We start from the raw sequence: 18407 nt of genomic DNA on the forward strand, positions 1-18407 counted from the left end.
AATTGTTCTAAAGCCAATACATTTTTGTTGTAGGACAAAAAGCCATTATCCTCTCGTAAGGAATGCAATCTGGACTCCACTACCCATTTATAGTTATGTTTATGGATATTTAGGGTGTTACATGTAACCTGCTCCTATGCACGCATTTTCTGCTGCCAGCGCTCCCCTCTCTGTGACAGCAGGTGGGGATCCTCTCCCCGCACTAACTGTCACTTTTTGAAAACAGTCATTTATTCACAGATTCCTGTAAATAAAAAAATACAAGTATATAGTGCAAATCTTTCAGCGTCTTAATGTCCTAAACACCAGTGAGTGTGATTATCGTCTTTATCAATATTCTCCTCCAAAATGTGAAATTTCTTTTTATTCGCATTTAACCCTCAAAAGAAAAAATTATAATGGCACATAGTGCATTATCCACAATATGTGATATCATTCAAAAAAAACGCACTTCCAAACTAGTGCCAAATTGTCCAAAAACTCCACCGTGTGTCCACTTCTAAACAGCTGTCATCCTTACTCTTACCCTATGTGAACTTGAGAAAAGCTTTAACAAATTCTACCTCCAAATCCCTCCGTGGTTCCACTTCCCAAATCCATCCTCCTCTGCATAGGAGATGCACCTCCAAAGAAATCAGATTTAGTGTAATATCCTCAAAACAATATACACTGTTGTGCTCTTCTCATGTCTCCACAAATCCCCAGTGTATGTGAACACACTATCCACCACCTCATATATCATGCACCTTACCAGACGGTAAAAATCCACCAGCATTGAACAGACATAGGCTCCTCTCATTCCAGAATATATATGATCTCCAATGGCATCCTAACATCTCAGAACAAATCAATATAGTGTAGTAGGCAATAGTAGGAATTTGGCCATTTATTAGTAAAACAATTGCGCTTACAAGCAAATTCTGGTGTCTCAGTATATATTCATTCACAAATATAGCATGGTATGTAAAAACCTTCTCCAAAATGGCCGCTCCACAACTTTCGGTTTATGTTCAACGCTACAAACTGACGCGTTTCATCACTTCCGACTTCATCAAAGGCTTTACACGTTGGACTGGCGGCCAGCTAAACACTCTCATACGTCCCCACCGTGAACAAAGAAGCACCATTGTAGAGGCGGGCAACCACATACTCAGAGATTCCCCTTACCCCACAAACATAAATTACATCAATGGCATGAACGGCAATAGAACATAGCGATGTAAGTGTAAGGAGGTGTAATTGTAATATACATCTCTATGAAGCTGCCGCATAAATACGGATCCATGAACATATAATTATAACACCATGTGTAAACTCTTGGCACACTGCCATCTAGTGGTATAATGATGGATCTGCACCATTGTATAATTGGAAGGATATTACTACTACATATCTATTGTGTGAATAGCTGAATACACCATAAAAGTAAAACCTAAAAATACTAAGTTTTCATTAGATACGAATCCCTCTGCTATCCTCTTTCTGAAACTAGATAGAGGTAAAATAAATACATATGAATTATAACACTATAAAATAATAAATATATGCTATAAAATGTGACTCATATTATGTGTATTTTACCCCATATCATATGGCCTATGGCTCATGTAGGGGGATATTATAACTTAAAATACCTCCTATAACTAGTTTTCCATCATATAGGGTGGTATATAATAAAGACATACCCCCACTAGCTAAATGGTTGCTTGTGTGAGTACACATAGGTACTAGCCTCATAAACAAGATGGATATGGATAAAATATCTGGTATATAATCTGTGGCATAAGATACTAGCCTCATCATCAAAATGGATGTTGGCATATTATTCAGTCTATAATTTGTGGCATAAGATTCCCTGTAGGCCATACTGCCCTAGAGTTCTCCCCTCATGTGCCCCTAAGAGAGTATGTAAACCCTAGAGTTCTCCCCTCACACCCAATAGTAGTGAACCCTTAGGAAAGCAAGTAAGCCATTTGATGGATATGTTATCCTATGTGAAGAAAACTCAAAATCAGATAAAATAAAAATAAAATATGTACCACCAAACAGAATAAATTCCCTCAAACAGAGCAGAAAATATCACCCTGTTCAGAGAGAAATATCTAAAAAATATACCATAAAATATAAAAATATTATAAAATATTAGCTGTGCAATCATCTATTGGCAAACTGAATGAGATTAATCAAATGGCCCCATATCCAAAATAGTGTAGTAGAGATTGAATTGAAAAGGAAATAATAAAACTCCAACTCTCATACTTCTATTAAACTCTGATCATGCATCTGAAATAAAACCGTTAAGATCTAATTCTACGTTCATGCACTTGGGTTTCATCGTGTCTAATTCAAAAATCCAGAAAGTTTCATTCTGAGAGACCTCTCTGGTTCTACTGTTACCTCTACAGTGTTCCTCTACTTTATCAATCCCATAAAATGTCAAAACTGATGGATCACATTTGTGGAAATCTCTGAATTGCCTGGACGGACTGTGATTTTTCTTTCCTTTCTTAATATTTGAGACATGTTCTCTCAGCCTCTTGAACAATGGTCTGGTTGTTCACCCCATGTATTGGAATTTACATGGACGTTCCAATGAGTAGGTGACGTAAGGAGTAGTGCATATTATACATTGCTTAATATGATATTCCCTACTGGTCACCTGTGACTTAAAACCTTCTATTTTTCTTATTCTTATCCTTATTTTGCAAATATTGCATTTCTTACATGGAAAAAACCTCTGAGACTGAACATATTATACTTATTTATCTTCGGAGGAGAGATGATACTTTTAACTAATTTATTAGGTAAGTTCTTTGCCTTTTTGTATATGAAAGATGGTTTGTTAGGCAATATTGGGCCTAGGAACCTATCTTTTTTCCCTATAGGCCAATATTTGTTAATAATCATCTCCATAGCTTTATACTGGCAGTTAAAATTGGAGATAAAGGCAAACTCAAATCTCCCTTCTGTATTTTGTCTAATCTTATTAACCTTTACCATCTTACCATCTTCTATGTACTCCTTACTAATATGTACTCACTATCGGTTGCAGAAATAGGTCTATGTATTCCCCAATCCTGGAGTGCACAGAACCTATACTGCTAACAATGGGTCTACCAGGAGGCCGACTTAAACTTTTGTTAATCTTCGACATATAGTAGAATACTGGGACCTTACAGCTAGAGGGGATCAAATATTTTGCTTCTTTCTCATTAATTATTTTTAAATCTTTGGCATCCATAACTATCTTACTAAGTTGTTTTTTAAACTTTTTAGTGGGCTTTCCACTAATGTTAATATACGTGACTCCATCACTCAAAATTCGGTTCATCTCCATCTCATAATCGTCTCTGTCTGAAAGGACCACTCCTCCCCCTTTATCAGCCGGGCGAATGATAATATTATTCTTATCTGCCAAATGTTCCAGGCCTAAGCAAAAAGCATTTTCAAATCTCTGTTTCTTAATGTTAAGCTCCCTCCGATCACTGCCAACCATCTGCTTAAAAACCTCCACGTTCTGATTTGATGAAATGGTCGGGTTGAAGGTGGACCTATTTTTCAAACCAAAATACAAGTACTGTCTGCCACCATGGCGATGTACTTGTAGATTGAATGGGTTTAGCACACTCAGTCTTCCCTTAGTTTTGTAACTGAAGACCTATATGGGGATATTGGCACAAAGCAAAAGGAAGACTGACATTGCACCTGCGAATTGCTGATCACAAGTGCAATGCTCTGCAGGCTCCAGTAAGGCAAAAAATAAAATAAAATAAATAAATTACCTGCAAAAATATGTGCATTTATTTATTTTTTTATTTTTTGAAACGTGAACTTAGCCCTAAATGTTACCCACTAAACCAAAGAACACTTTCCATACGTGTAGACAGAAAAGTATAAAGTTCAAGGCATTCACATTTGTCAGGTCAGCGAGATGTTGATATGGAAAACTTTGCCCAAGAACTTCTTGCAGTGCTTTGATTCACTGAAATATTTTGACAGTTCTAATTTTTAACGTTGACAAGTAATCTGTGTAAGTAGGCTTCTGTTGTTTGTTTTATGTACTGTCCAGAGAAGCTGTTTGGAAATGTCTGGCAAGGCCTTCCAACAATCTTTTGGCATGCCATACTGTATATAGTTACCTGAAAGGGATTTGTATTCCATAAATCACAAACTTTGTATCATAAATGTTTCGTTAATGTGAAAAGTCTTCTTGTGGAATGAAAGGGTTAGGTTTCTTAACAAAGTATGTTTATTTATGTATTTATTGCATCCTAAAAAATCTCCATCCCTGTCTAGCACACAACTGCTATGTTTTCAACACTATTATGGCTTCTAAGGCTCCACGTGCACGGGACACTTCTGAACGATGGAAACTGACTGCTGGAAAACGTAGGTTAAAAACGTCTGTTCAGCCGCGTTTGCATAAAGCGTTTATGCACGTTTATGTGTGTTGATGTGCATTTAGAAGCGTTTTTTAATGATAAGCACAGGAGAACCTCCCAAATGCCCAGATTGCACTGAAAAGTGGTAAATTATTAACTATTTCAGACTGTTTCAGAGAAATACAGAGAGTAGAAACAGAGAGAACAGTATGTGTTGAAATTAGCTTAGGCGTGAGTTGCTCATTAATATTTCTTTTGTTTCCAAGGGTGGGAAAGGTGTCTGGTGGAGTGAGTCAGGAGGGCCACCTGGCAGGGGGTCTTCATGAGGAATTTGAGGTGTGAATAGTCATTAACATATCTTTTGTTTCCAAGGGTGGGAGAGGTCTGTGGTGTGAATTGGTCATTACAATGTGTGGGGCTGCTGATAAAAACTCTGAATAGCTCCTAAATGTGAGTTTATCAGCTGCAGTGTACATGAGCCCTAAAAGTGCAAGCATTAGTACTATTACTAGTACTGCTATCTCTTTTATCAAACACAAACACATGTATCTCAGCTTCCTTCAAAAACAGTCATTACGTTTTATTACTATTAGCACCTTACTGACCCCCAAAGGCTTTTGGAACTTCCAAGGACAGGGTGGGCTAGCATTTTCCCCTAGGGTGTAGTAGTCTTAGCAATAGTGGAGCCATGTGTACAAATGTGCACCAGTCACTTTTAGATGCAAAACAATAGATGTTTATTGATTCTCACTCAAAATTACAGGGAGAGAGATTCAGGGCACAGAATGCCCATGGACTAGCCAAGTTCAGAAAAGGGGAAATGAAGAACCTTAAAACTGATGGGCACTCTGTGAATGTACTGTAGCTGTTAACTGTAAGGCACTTGCCTATTCAGCCTCCGAAATCCTGGGGAGTAGACACCATACTCCAGTGAGGTCCAAGCTTTATATTTGATCTTTTCTAGCCCCTCGAACATCTGGAGTTCTTCCATGGTCCTTCAATCCTTATATTACACAAGCCAGGCCTCAATCCAGGCTTTGGTACAGGCACATGTTTTCCCTTTACAGGCATAGGGTAAATGTTTCTATAGTTCAACAAATACCAGTTTTAAGAGATTATATTTCAGGAAAACATCTATAATAGGATCATTATTTGAAGCTCTCAAATATTAGTTATCAGTGTAGGACTAGGACATGAAAAGAGTACTAATTAACCTATGCACAAGGATGCCCACATAAAATAATTAGTAAAATAAGTAAAGTAAAATTATTTCCACGTATGCTTAACTGCTCAGCTGACAAATTAAAGTCTATCTCATAAAATACATTTTGGAGAGCCACAAAGTGATATATATCCACCAGCAACATACTTTTTACACTGAATGATAATTCCTTTTTTATCATTTTAAATTCTGCTTTTTTATATATACACTATATTGCCAAAAGTATTGGGACGCCCCGCCAAATCATTGGATTCAGGTGTTCCAATCACCTCCATGGCCACAGGTGTATAAAATCAAGTACCCAGGCATGCAGACTGTTTCTACAAACATTTGTGAAAGAATGGGTCGCTCTCAGGAACACAGTGAATTTAAGTGTGGTACTGTGATAGGTTGCCACCAGTGCAATAAGTCCATCCGTTCATTCCTTGCTACTTAATATTCCACAGTCAACTGTTAGTGGTATATTAACAAAGTGGAAGCAACTGGGAATGACAGCAACTCAGCCACGAAGTGGTAGGCCACATAAAATGACAGAGTGGGATCAGTGCATCCTAAAGCACACAGTGCATTGAAGTCGCCAACTGTCTGCAAAGTCAATAGCTAAAAACCTCCAAACTTCATGTGGCCTTCAGATTAGCACAACAACAGTGTGTAGAGAGCTTCATGGAATGGGTTTCCATGGCCGATCAGCTGCATCCAATCCTTACATCACCAAGTGAAATGCAACACGTCAGATGCAGTGGTGCAAAGCACGCTGCCACTGGACTCTAGAGCATTGGAGATGTGTTCTCTGGAGTGACAGATCATGCTTCTCTATCTGGCAATAAGATTAGAACTAATACAGCATTATACCCGTCTGCCACATCCCAGGTCAAACTTGAGCACAGCATGTCCAACCCCTTTCTATGTATAATGGAACTAAAAATGGATGTTCTTTATCACCACTTTTATTTATTTTGTCCTACACCTTTGGTAGCAACCATCCACAATCATGTGGATATTCACAGAATCAAATTGAGACTTACGAGTATAAATTATCTCTTTTTGCTGATGATATTCTCTTATGCAACCTCAAATTTCTCTCCCAAATCTACATAGCCCTATCCTGCTATCAAAAAGAAAAAAGGGGAAAGTTTCCTGATGAATATCCAACATCCCCAGAATGTAAGATAAACATAGGAGCGGAACCACCTAAATGAATTGGGACTTTAAAGGCATAAATATGTAAATTGAAAATACAAAAAGTACAAATTCTTTATTTTATCACATTTTCACAGCATAACTGGACATTCAAGATCATAGTATAACATCACTGTCAAAATACTTGTTTGGTAATACATATACTATATGTGGTCATACATAATTAACCATTTAAAAAAAAAAAAAATCATATTGTGACATCACCATCAACACATAAATAAAAATACTCACTTATAATCACTTATGTTCCTGTATTTTTATACAGATTGAAAATCACAAAAATCCTGCTAGTGGATAAAAGCAATGTTTCAAGCAAATATATGTTCAATCTTGAAGATGATGTCACCTCTATGCAAAGTTATCTTACTTCCCTAAAGGAGTGACGTCACTCCGAAACGCGTTGGATTTATGGAAACTGTCTCTGTAACAATATGTGTTGATGGTGATGTCACAATATGTTTTTTTTTAAATAGTTAACAATGTATGACCATATATAGTATTTGTATTACCAAATATTTTGAAGGTGATGTTATACTATGATCTTGAATGGCCAGTTATGCTGTGAAAATGTAATAAAATAAAATGTTTGTACTTCTTGTATTTTCAATTTACATATTTATACCTTTAAAGCCCCAATTCATTTAGGGCGTTCCTCTCCTATGTTTATCCAGCTATCAAGTTAACATTACAAAAACCAAGGCCTTGCCTATCCCAACAGCTCCAACTCAACTTAAATTCCTATACACTAACTACACATATACAGGTGAAACTCGAAAAATTAGAATATCGTGCAAAAGTTCATTTATTTCAGTAATGCAACTTAAAAGGTGAAACTAATATATGAGATAGACTCATTACATGCAAAGCAAGATAGTTCAAGCCGTGATTTGTCATAATTGTGATGATTATGGCTTCCAGCTCATGAAAACCACAAATTCACAACCTCAGAAAATTAGAATATTCTAGGCTCAAAGTGTCCCACTCTAATCAGCTAATTAAGCCATAACACCTGCAAAGGGTTCCTGAGCCTTTAAATGGTCTCTCAGTCTGGTTCAGTAGGAATCACAATCATGGGAAAGACTGCTGACCTGACAGTTGTGCAGAAAACCATCATTGACACCCTCCATAAGGAAGGAAAGCCTCAAATTGCAAAAGAAGTTGGATGTTCCCAAAGTGCTGTATCAAAGCACATTAATAGAAAGTTATGTGGAAGGGAAAAGTGTGGAAGAAAAAGGTGCACAAGCAGCAGGGATGACTGCAGCCTGGAGAGGATTGTCAGGAAAAGGCCATTCAAAAGTGTTGGGGACTTTCACAAGGAGTGGACTGAGGCTGGAGTCAGTGCATCAAGAGCCACCACACACAGATGGATCCTGGACATGAGCTTCAAATGTTGTATTCCTCTTGTCAAGCCGCTCCTGAACAACAAACAACGTCAGAAGCGTCTTACCTGGGCTAAAGAAAAACAATCCTGGACTGTTGCTCTGTGGTCCAAAGTCCTCTTTTCTGATGAGAGCAACTTTTGCATCTCATTTGGAAACCAAGGACCCAGAGTATGCAGGAAGAATGGAGAGGCACACACTGCAAGATGCTTGAAGTCCAGTGTGAAGTTTCCACAGTCTGTGTTGATTTGGGGAGCAATGTCATCTGCTGGTGTTGGTCCACTGTGCTTCATTAAGTCCAGGGTCAACGCAGCCGTCTACCAGGAGATTTTGGAGCACTTCATGCTTCCTTCCTCAGACGAGCGTTATGGGGATGCTGACTTCATTTTCCAGCAGGACGTGGCAACTGCCCACACGGCCAAAGGCACCAAAACCTGGTTCAATGACCGTGGGATTACTGTGCTTGATTGGCCAGCAAACTCGCCTGACCTGAACCCCATAGAGAATCTATGGGGCACTGCTAAGAGAAAGATGAGAGACATGAGACCGAACAATGCAGAAGAGCTGAAGGCCGCTATTGAAGTATCCTGGTCTTCCATAACACCTCAGCAGTGCCACAGGCTGATAGCTTCCATGCCACGCCACATTGAGGCAGTAATTGCTGCAAACCAAGTGCTGAGTACATATGCATGCTTCTACTTTTCAGAGGTCCGATATTATTCTATGTACAATCCTTGTTTTATTGATTGCATGTAATCTAATTTTCTGAGATTGTGGATTTGGGGTTTTCATGAGCTGTAAGCCATAATCATCACAATTATGACAAATCACGGCTTGAACTATCTTGCTTTGCATGTAATGAGTCTATCTCATATATTAGTTTCACCTTTTATGTTGCAATACTGAAATAAATGAACTTTTGCACGATATTCTAATTTTTCGAGTTTCACCTGTAACTTGTGTCAACATTCTATTAGGTTTCTGGGTACCCATATTACTGCATCTTAATCAACTCTGTATGAAGCAAACTTCCTTCTGTTAATCCAAGATATTCATACTTAGACAATGGGACACTTATCAAATATCTCTATTAGGTAGGATCAACATCCTTAAAATGTCCATTCTCCCATAATTGGTTTATCTTTTTGAAACTTTTCCGATCTTTATGTCACAACTTTGAAATTTACAAACAACTTTTCTCAAATTTATTTGGAACAATAAAAGCAACAGAATTGATAACTCAGTCCTGTTATCCTTCAGATTCAGGGGGGCATAGGAGCCCCAGATCTGGTTAAATACTATTATGCGTCACACTTACAGTAGATATATAAAGTCTACACACCCCTGTTAAAATGTCAGGCTTCTGTGATGTAAAAAAATGAGACAAAGACAAATAATGTCAGATGTTTCCACCTTCAATGTAGCCTATAAACTGTACAACTCAGTTGAACAACAAATTAAAATCTTTTAGGTGGAGGGAAGTAAAAATACAACACTAAAATAATATGGTTGCATAAGTGTGCACACCCTTAAACTAATACTTTGTTGAAGCACCTTTTGATTTTATTCCAGCACTCAGTATGCTGGGTATGAGTCTATCAGCATGGCACATCTTGACTTTGCAATATTTGCCCACTCTTCCTTGCAAAAACACTCCAAATCTGTCAGATTGCGAGGACATCTCCTGTGCAAAGCCCTCTTCATATCACCCCACAGATTTTCGATTGGATTCAGGTCTGGGCTCTGGCTGTGCCATTCCAAAACTTTAATCTTCTTCTGGTGAAGCCATTCCTTAGTTGATCTGGATGCATGCTTTGGGTCGTTGTCATGCTGATAGATGAAGTTCCTTTTCATGTGCAGCTTTCTGGCAAAAGCCTGAAGGTTTTGTGTCAATATTGACTGGTATTTGGAACGGATCATAATTCCCTCTACCTTGACTAAGGCCCCAGTTTCCACTGAAGAAAAACAGTGCCAAAGCATGATGCTGCCACCACCATGCTTCACTGTGGGTATGGTGTTCTCTTGGTGATGTGCAGTGTTGTTTTTGCGCACAACATATCTTTTGGAATTATTGCCAAAAAGGTCAACCTTTGTTTTATCAGACCATAACATATTTTCCCACATGCTTTTGGGAAGATTTAAAAATTTAGCCGGGCTTGGATGTTTTTCTTCGGAAGAAAAAGCTTCCTTCTTGCCACTCTACCCCATAGCCCAGGCATATGAAGAATACGGGAGATTGTTGTCACATGTACCATACAGCCAGTACTTGCCAAATATTCCTGAAACTCCTTTAATGTTGCTGTAGGCCTCTTGGAAACCTCTCAGACCAGTTTTCTTCTCTTTTCATACATTTTGGAGGGAAGTCCAGTTCTTGGTAATGTCACTGTTGTGCCATATTTTCTCCACTTGATGATGAATGTCTTCACTGTGTTCCATGGTATATCTAATGCCTTGGTATTTCTTTTGTACCCTTCTCCTGACTGATACCTTTTAACAAAGAGATCCCTCTGATGCTTTGGAAGCTCTCTGGGGACCATGGCTTTTGGATGCGACTAAAACAATGTCAGGAAAGACCTACTAGAACAGCTGAACTTTATTTGGGGTAAATCAGAGGCTCTTTAAATGAGGGCAGGTGTGTACTGACTGCTATTTAGCATGCTTTTGAATGTGATTGCTTAATTCTGAACACAGCTGCATCCCCAGTTATAAGATGGCGTGCACACTTATACAACCACATTATTTTAGTTTTTTATTTTTACTTCCCCCTCAATGTCCATTGGATTGCCAGACAGAGAAGCGCAATTCGTTACTCCAAAGAACATGTCTCCACTGCTCTAGAGTCCAGTGATTTACACCACTGCATCTAACGCTTTGCATTCAACTTGGTGATGTAATGCTTGGATGCACAAATAAATAAAAAATATCCTCCTGCGCTCTTACGATAAAAAATGCACTTAACTAAAAAGCAGCCAGCATCTATCCCATACCAAAAAAAGGACAATAGAGGAAATGCATATAAAAATGATGCAGCGCTAAATAAAAAATATACAGGCAGTCCCCGGGTTACGTACAAGATAGGGACTGTAGGTTTGTTCATAAGTCGAATTTGTTCATAAGTTGAATCAGGCACTTTTATAAGCACTAACTACTAACCAAACGACAGGATATTAGATTACGTTTTTGTAATAAGGTTACAGAAAGCAGTAAAACCTCAAGAGGCTCTAAACTGGTGTTTTGCATAAGAACTGCAGCTTGGACACATGTTTGCCTTAACATATTTAACTTTTATGTTTTACATTTTACATGCTCCATTATTCTACTCTTATCTTTTAAAATTGTTGAAATTGTTGACGGAGCATAACCATATGCTTTGCAAATGGATGATGATTTTTCACCACTCTCTGATCTCTTTATTATTTCTACTTTATCTTCCAAGGAGATTGTTTTTCTTTTCTTTGCTGTGCCAGCACTTGCATCAGCTTTTTGCTTTGGAGGCATTATTGCAGGGTAAAAATACACTGTACTGTAATGTACTGTATGAGAGAACTCTGCTCTCCTTTACACAGCACACGCTGCCCCCTCCCCCCTGCACAGACGGAGGATCACTTCAGTGAGCAGCCTGACAGCCTCTCCTTTCCTCTCCCCGGAGGTGCAGACAGACAGTCTTAAATCACTTTGGAGATAGTGGGCAGACACTGCTAGCCCCACAAGTAACGAGCAATGGATGTCTCTGTCTCTTATGTCTCTCTGATGTCTCTTATCAGCTAGTCTCTTATCAGCTTGCTGCACAAGAATGCTGACAGCTTGACTTCCGGTCCCGAGGGAAGTGTACGTAAGTATGAGTATTACGTAAGCCGAATGTACTTAACTCGGGGACTGCCTGTAATATACTCAATAAATATACATAAAATACTAGAGATATGTATAAATTAACAAAGTATCAAATGACCCAAATCCACATGGGGATATGAAGGAGACCGTGACCCCTCACAAACAGATAACAGTGGCTAAGTGCAAAATAAAGTGTCCACAGTACATATTTCTAAGACGTGCAGGTGAATCACAGCACACTCCAAACGTGATCCCAGGTAGTATGGCTGCAATGGCCTTTCACCTCCACTCTATGACCCCACAGGGCCACAAAGCAAATGTAGATCACCTCTGGATCCCTCAAACCAGTAGCTCCTCAGATAGGATGGTATGGGCAGTCATCACATGAACATGGACAGTATCCAGCCGGACCAGTGGGCAAACGAAATACACCCTCCTCAGATGTCAAAAGCTCATATGCTCATAAATGAGGAAAGAAACACAATCCTCATAGTGTATTACTGCTTTTAATGGCAAAGAGGCAACAATAAGCCAAAAAAAAGGAGATATATACACTCACATAACAACAGCCTGTTTCCAGATCCTTTCAGTAAGCTGGGTGTACAGCATGATCAAAAGGTGTTCCAAGATGGCGTCACGCCGGAAGTACGTCACCACGCTATTGCCGTCGACGCGTTGCGTCACGTAACTCGTGACTTCGTACACCCAGCTTACTGAAAGGATCATAGAAACCCATTCTATGAAGCTCGGAGGTCTTTAGCTATTGACTCTGCAGACAGTCAGCGACTTCTGCACACTGTGCGCTTCAGTGTGCGCTGACCCCGCTTTGTCATTTTACGTGGCCTACCACTTCGTGGCTGAGTTGCTGTTGTTCCCAGTTGCTTTCACTTTGTTATAATACCACTAACAGCTGATCATGGAATATTCAGTAGCAAGAAAGTTTCACAGATGGACTTATTGAATAGGTGGCAACCTATCACGGTACCACGCTTGAATTCACTGAGCTCCAGAGAGTGACCCATTTTTTCACAAATGTTTGTAGAAGCAGTCTGCATGCCTAGGTGCTTGATTTTATACACCTGTGGCCATGGAGGTGATTGGAACACCTGAATCCAATGGTTTGGAGGGGTGTCCCAATACTTTAGGCAATATAGTGTATGTCTCTTAGAGAGCAGAGAAAGGGAAGGTTAATACCTCCATCAGGTCAATAAGATCCTAGATAAAGCCCTCCAAGTACAGCTTTCCCCTGGGGATTTGGAGATTTCAAATGGTTCTGAACCCTTTCTCTTATCATGTACAGTTGCAAGAAAAAGTATGTGAACCCCTTGGGATTACGTGGAGTTTTGCATGAATTGGGCATAAAATGTGCTCTGAACGTCATCTAAGTCACAACAATAGAAGAACACAGTCTGCTGAACATAATACTACACAAACATTAGATGTTGCCATGGTTTAATTGCACATAACATGTAAACATTCACAGTGCAGGGAGGAAAAAGTATGTGAGGCCCTAGCTTAATGACTTCTCCCAGAGCTAATTGGAGCCAGGAGTGAGCCAACCTTGACTCCAATCAGTGTGATGATATTGGATGTGTTGCTGACAACTGTCCTGCCCTTAAAAAACACACACCTGATTTGGGTTTACTGGTTTCAAGAAGCACTGTCTGATGTGAACCATGCCTCGCAGAAAAGAGCTCTCAGAAGACCTACGATCAAGAATTGTTGACTTGCATGAAGCTGGAAAGGGTTACAAAAGTATCTCCAAAAGCCTTGATGTTCATGTGTCCACGGTAAGACAGACTGTCTACAAATGGAGAAAGTTTAGCACTGTTGCTACTCTCCCTAGGCGTGGTCGTCCTGTAAAAATGACTGCAAGAGCACAGCGCAGAATGCTGCACGAGGTAAAGAAGAATCCCAGAGTGTCAGCTAAAGACCTACAGAAATCTCTGGCACATGCTAACATTTTTGTTGACACATTTACAATAAGGAAAACATTAAACAAGAATGGAGTACATGGGAGGACACCACGGAGGAAGCCATTGCTGTCCAAAAAGAATATTGCAGAACGTTTGAAGTTTGCAAAAGAGCACCTGGATGTTCCACAGCACTACTGGCAAAATATACTGTGGACAGATGAAACCAAGATTGAGTTGTTTGGGAAGAACACACAACACTATGTGTGGAGAAAAAAAGGCACAGCACACCAACATCAAAACCTCATCCCCACTGTAAAACATGGCGGAGGGAGCATCATGGTTTGGGGCTGCTTTGCTGCCTCAGGGCCTGGACGGATTGTTGTCAGATGGGAAAATGAATTCCAGAGTTTATCAAGACATTTTGCAGGAAAACGTACGACCATCTGTCCGCCAACTGAAGCTCCGCAGAGGATGGGTGATGCAGCAGGACAATGACCCAAAGCATTCAAGTAATTCAACAAAACAATGGCTGCAACAGCGCAGAATACGCCTTCTGGAGTGACCCAGTCAGAGTCCTGACCTCAACCCGATTGAAATGCTGTGGCATGACCTTAAGAGAGCGATTCATACCAGACATCCCAAGAATATTGCTACACTGAAACAGTTTTGTGAAGAGGAGTGGTCCAAAATGACTCCAGATCATTGTGCAGGTCTGATCTGCAACTACAGGAAACGTTTGGTTGAGGTTATTGCTGCCAAAGGAGGGTCAACCAGTTATTAAGTCCAAAGGTTCACATACTTTTTCCTCCCTGCACTGTGAATGTTTACATGTTATGTGCAATTAAACCATGGCAACATCTAATGTTTGTGTAGTATTATGTTCAGCAGACTGTGTTCTTCTATTGTTGCGACTTAGATGACATTCAGAGCACATTTTATGCCCAATTCATGCAAAACTCCACGTAATCCCAAGGGGTTCACATACTTTTTCTTGCAACTGTATTTCGGCTACTTTGGGGACACCTGCATTTGATTCCTATGTGACTAAGGATGATTTGTCGCCTCTCTTAGAGTGGATTAAACAGCAGCTCTTCAGGATACTTGCAAACAAGCAGGGAATTCCTTTCTTCTCCCCCTTCCATTTTTTCTTATTTTTTTAACTTTTTTATTGACGGAGATGTCAGACAATAATACAATAAGCACAATGCTCAAAATGAGCGAATTGAACTCACATTTCTGTTCACAGACATGAAAGCAAGTACTCTACATAAGCATATATACATAATGTAGTATGACATTCACAATCAAATCCAAAGACCAAGTACCTTCAATAATTCTCATATAACGTATCCAAGTAGGTAGAAAAACACAAGTATGACAGTAAAGACGGCAGATTCCCAGGTTTAAGACCCAACAGTACATGTAATGTGCCCTAATTATTGGTTATAATAAGAACGGATGAGCACAGACATCCCACACTTTCTTATATTTCTTGGGGCATCCCCTATGTTCTAAAATAAGCTTCTCCTATGGTGATATTTGGTTCACCAGTTGCATCCATTTGCACATAGAGGGGGAAGTGAACTGTATCCATTTGAGTGCTATAGCCTTGCAAGGTAAAAATAATGTTTCCCACATAATTATAACATATCCCTGCCATTGTACCTCATCTAAGATACCCAGTAGGCACACTCTTGGAATACAAGGCACAGGTAAAGATAGTATAGTACAGAGAGTGTGAACTATTTGTTACCAATATCTAGAAATAGCGGGGCATGATCTAACATGCGTAAAATTAGCCCGTGAACAATCACATCTAGTGCACTTCTGAGCAGGTAATCAGTGCATAGCGTGAAGTCTGACAGCTTAAGCAGGATTGAGGCAACATATACAGCTGTATACAGCATAGCATACAGCAAATGGGAATGAACTTCAGAGATCAGACCCTTGGGTTCCTGAGACCGTAATACTCCTATCAGTGGGTAATTAGAAAATTTTGTTGTACCATCACCGAACTGTATGAGCAAAGCATGTCTAAACTGTAGATACCTAAAACAGGCAGTACGTGCAATGTCATACTTTCTTTGTAATTCCTCGAAGGAAGCTAAAACATTATTACTGAACAAATCATCTAAAGTAGTTAATACCTTTATGTTCCCAAAGGGGACTATCTGTAAAGTGTTGCATCACTGGATGCAGATATAACAGTGGATGATATCCACACAGCTGTGGCCTCCTTGGCTACAGGTAAGGCATCTAGCCCAGATGGCCTTCCTTTGGAGGTTTACAGCAGGTACCTAGATGTAAGTACCTGAGAATGTTTGCAGGTTCTCAGTCCCCAAGCTTTCCAAGATAATATATTACTAGTATTCGCCTTCATAACCTAAATTATATAGATAATACAACCCAGGAGGTGGAGTCCAACGTAGCTGCAGCCTCATTGGTGTCCAGGAAGTCATGCCATGAGTGTACCGATTAACCAACTGGCAAATAACCCAACAAAACCAGTATATTGCCAAACTATTTACAACCTTTAGAGACAGAAACAGTGTAAAATGAGGAATTTTCAACGGGGCATTACCCACACAATGCATCTCCACTTGCGTGGGCAATACATGGATACAACTGCCTGTACAGCTACCATAAACACATTGCACTGCACAAATATTGTGATAATGACCCATTAATTGAGCCAGCATGGATGTGTGAATACACCTAGTAATTGGGTGTGAATACAGTCCTTGATATCATCTTGAGGTTCAAAGGGTAGTAGCCAAAAGAATGGGCTCTTTTTGCCATAGAGGCCTCTACACAGGTAGGAGAAACACATATACGGCAATTCTATCAGTCCTTGGTCTCTGTGGCTGACACAAGATTTAGTCTGGTAGAAGGCGGTAAACTTCCCCCTTCTTCCCCATAAGTCAAAAGTTGCTAATTCAATAGCATGGGCCACGATTGAGTAGAGTAATATGAAAAGAGTACATAATCCAGGCACTGCAGTGTGCAACATATTGTAATAGACAATGGTTTCAGAAAAAAGTGAACTTCATTTGCTGTCTAAGCAGCAAAGACACTGACTTGAAAGATAAGCGCCTATGTAAAGAGAGGGGGGGGGGGCTGATCTGGATGGACTTTGTATAACAGAAAGCCAAGGAATGTGTGAATAGCTTGGTCATGTGCATGTGACCAGGCTATTTACACACTCCATGGCTTTTTGTCATCAGGAGCCCATCAAGATTGGTCACTCACCCTCCCTTTACACAGGCGCTTGACACTGTCTGTTGCCGGAGTCGATGGAAGTGAATGGCTCTACCAGTTTCCTCTCTCCCTGGGCCCCTATCTTGCACGGTAGCTAGCTGTTACATTCAGAGCTCCTGTCAGTGTGTTTCATCTTCAGCTGGACATCAGAGGATCGCAGGTGGTCAGGCAGGACTCGCTGATCAAAGTGGATATGTTAAGAAATTATTTATGTTGTATTGTATGTCAGCCAAATAAAAGGTTTATTGCGCTAGGTTGCACTTTCCTTGTGTTTCATTTGTTTCAGTTTTTTTCATCCTCTTCTTGCAAGGTCCGATCTTCAATCCTTCTTTACACTCATTGGCTTTATTGGCATGGTCAGAATCCTGAAGGACAGGATAATATCTGGTGTGGTTAATCCCAGGCTTCTTAATGGAATATTTACAGCAGGACCTAGAAATCCTATGTGGCTTGGTGTAAGGCTAGGAAATGTCATCCTTGCAAGTATGCTGTGGGGAATATCTTGGCTTGTTGGCAAACAAGAGCTGATATGCATCTGGCCTTGAATACAATCAGGGATCAGATTTTGGCATTGACAGTCCTCTTTCACAGGCTGATTGCTACTCATTCTTTGGTGCATGTCCTTGTGCAAGGGGTTATGCATATTGTTCCTCTGGGTTATGCATATTGTTGCCTGTGACCCCATGGGATCTCAGTTAGGTTCTTTCTGTTCTACAGAGACCTCCATTTGAGCCTATGAAGGACCTTCCCTTAGTTCTTTTGACATGAAAGGTGGTATTCCTGGCTGCCATTACCTTGGCATGGAAGCTGTCCGAACTGATGGCTCTTGTAAGGAGCCATTCCTGATATCCTTCACCACGACAATATGGTCCTTCTGCCTAAGTTGTCTTTTTTTTATCCAAGGTGGTTTTGGCTTTTCATCTCATTCAGAATTTTTTTTGCCTTTCTTTTTTTCCTAAGCCTCAGTCAACAGGAGACAGGTCTCTTCACAACTTAGATGTAGTTTGGGCTATCAGGATGTGTCTGAAATTGACAGCCACAACCAGGCAATCAGACTCTCTGTTTCTCCTTTCTGAAAGGTCAAAGAAGAGTCATGCTGCTAGTACTGTATGTCTACAATTTCCTGTTTGATTTGTCAGCATTTACTGTATATTAGGCTTATGGTATAAAAAGGAAGGCTACACCTTCCTTCACGGCTCATTGTACCAGCAGTGTATGT

The 18407-nt window shown here is 40.0% G+C and overlaps 1 protein-coding gene across 6 annotated transcripts in view; it reads right to left on the minus strand.

The window, feature by feature from the left end:
* The window catches only part of GRIK4 (glutamate ionotropic receptor kainate type subunit 4), a 475013-nt gene that overhangs the window by 226994 nt on the left and 229612 nt on the right, over positions 1-18407 (minus strand). The gene's annotated exons all lie outside the window — the stretch shown is intronic.

This window comes from Staurois parvus, unplaced genomic scaffold (assembly GCF_062004578.1).
Source record: "Staurois parvus isolate SC_StPar_1 unplaced genomic scaffold, SC_StPar_1.0 ptg000207l, whole genome shotgun sequence".
Taxonomy (NCBI): Eukaryota; Metazoa; Chordata; class Amphibia; order Anura; family Ranidae; genus Staurois; species Staurois parvus.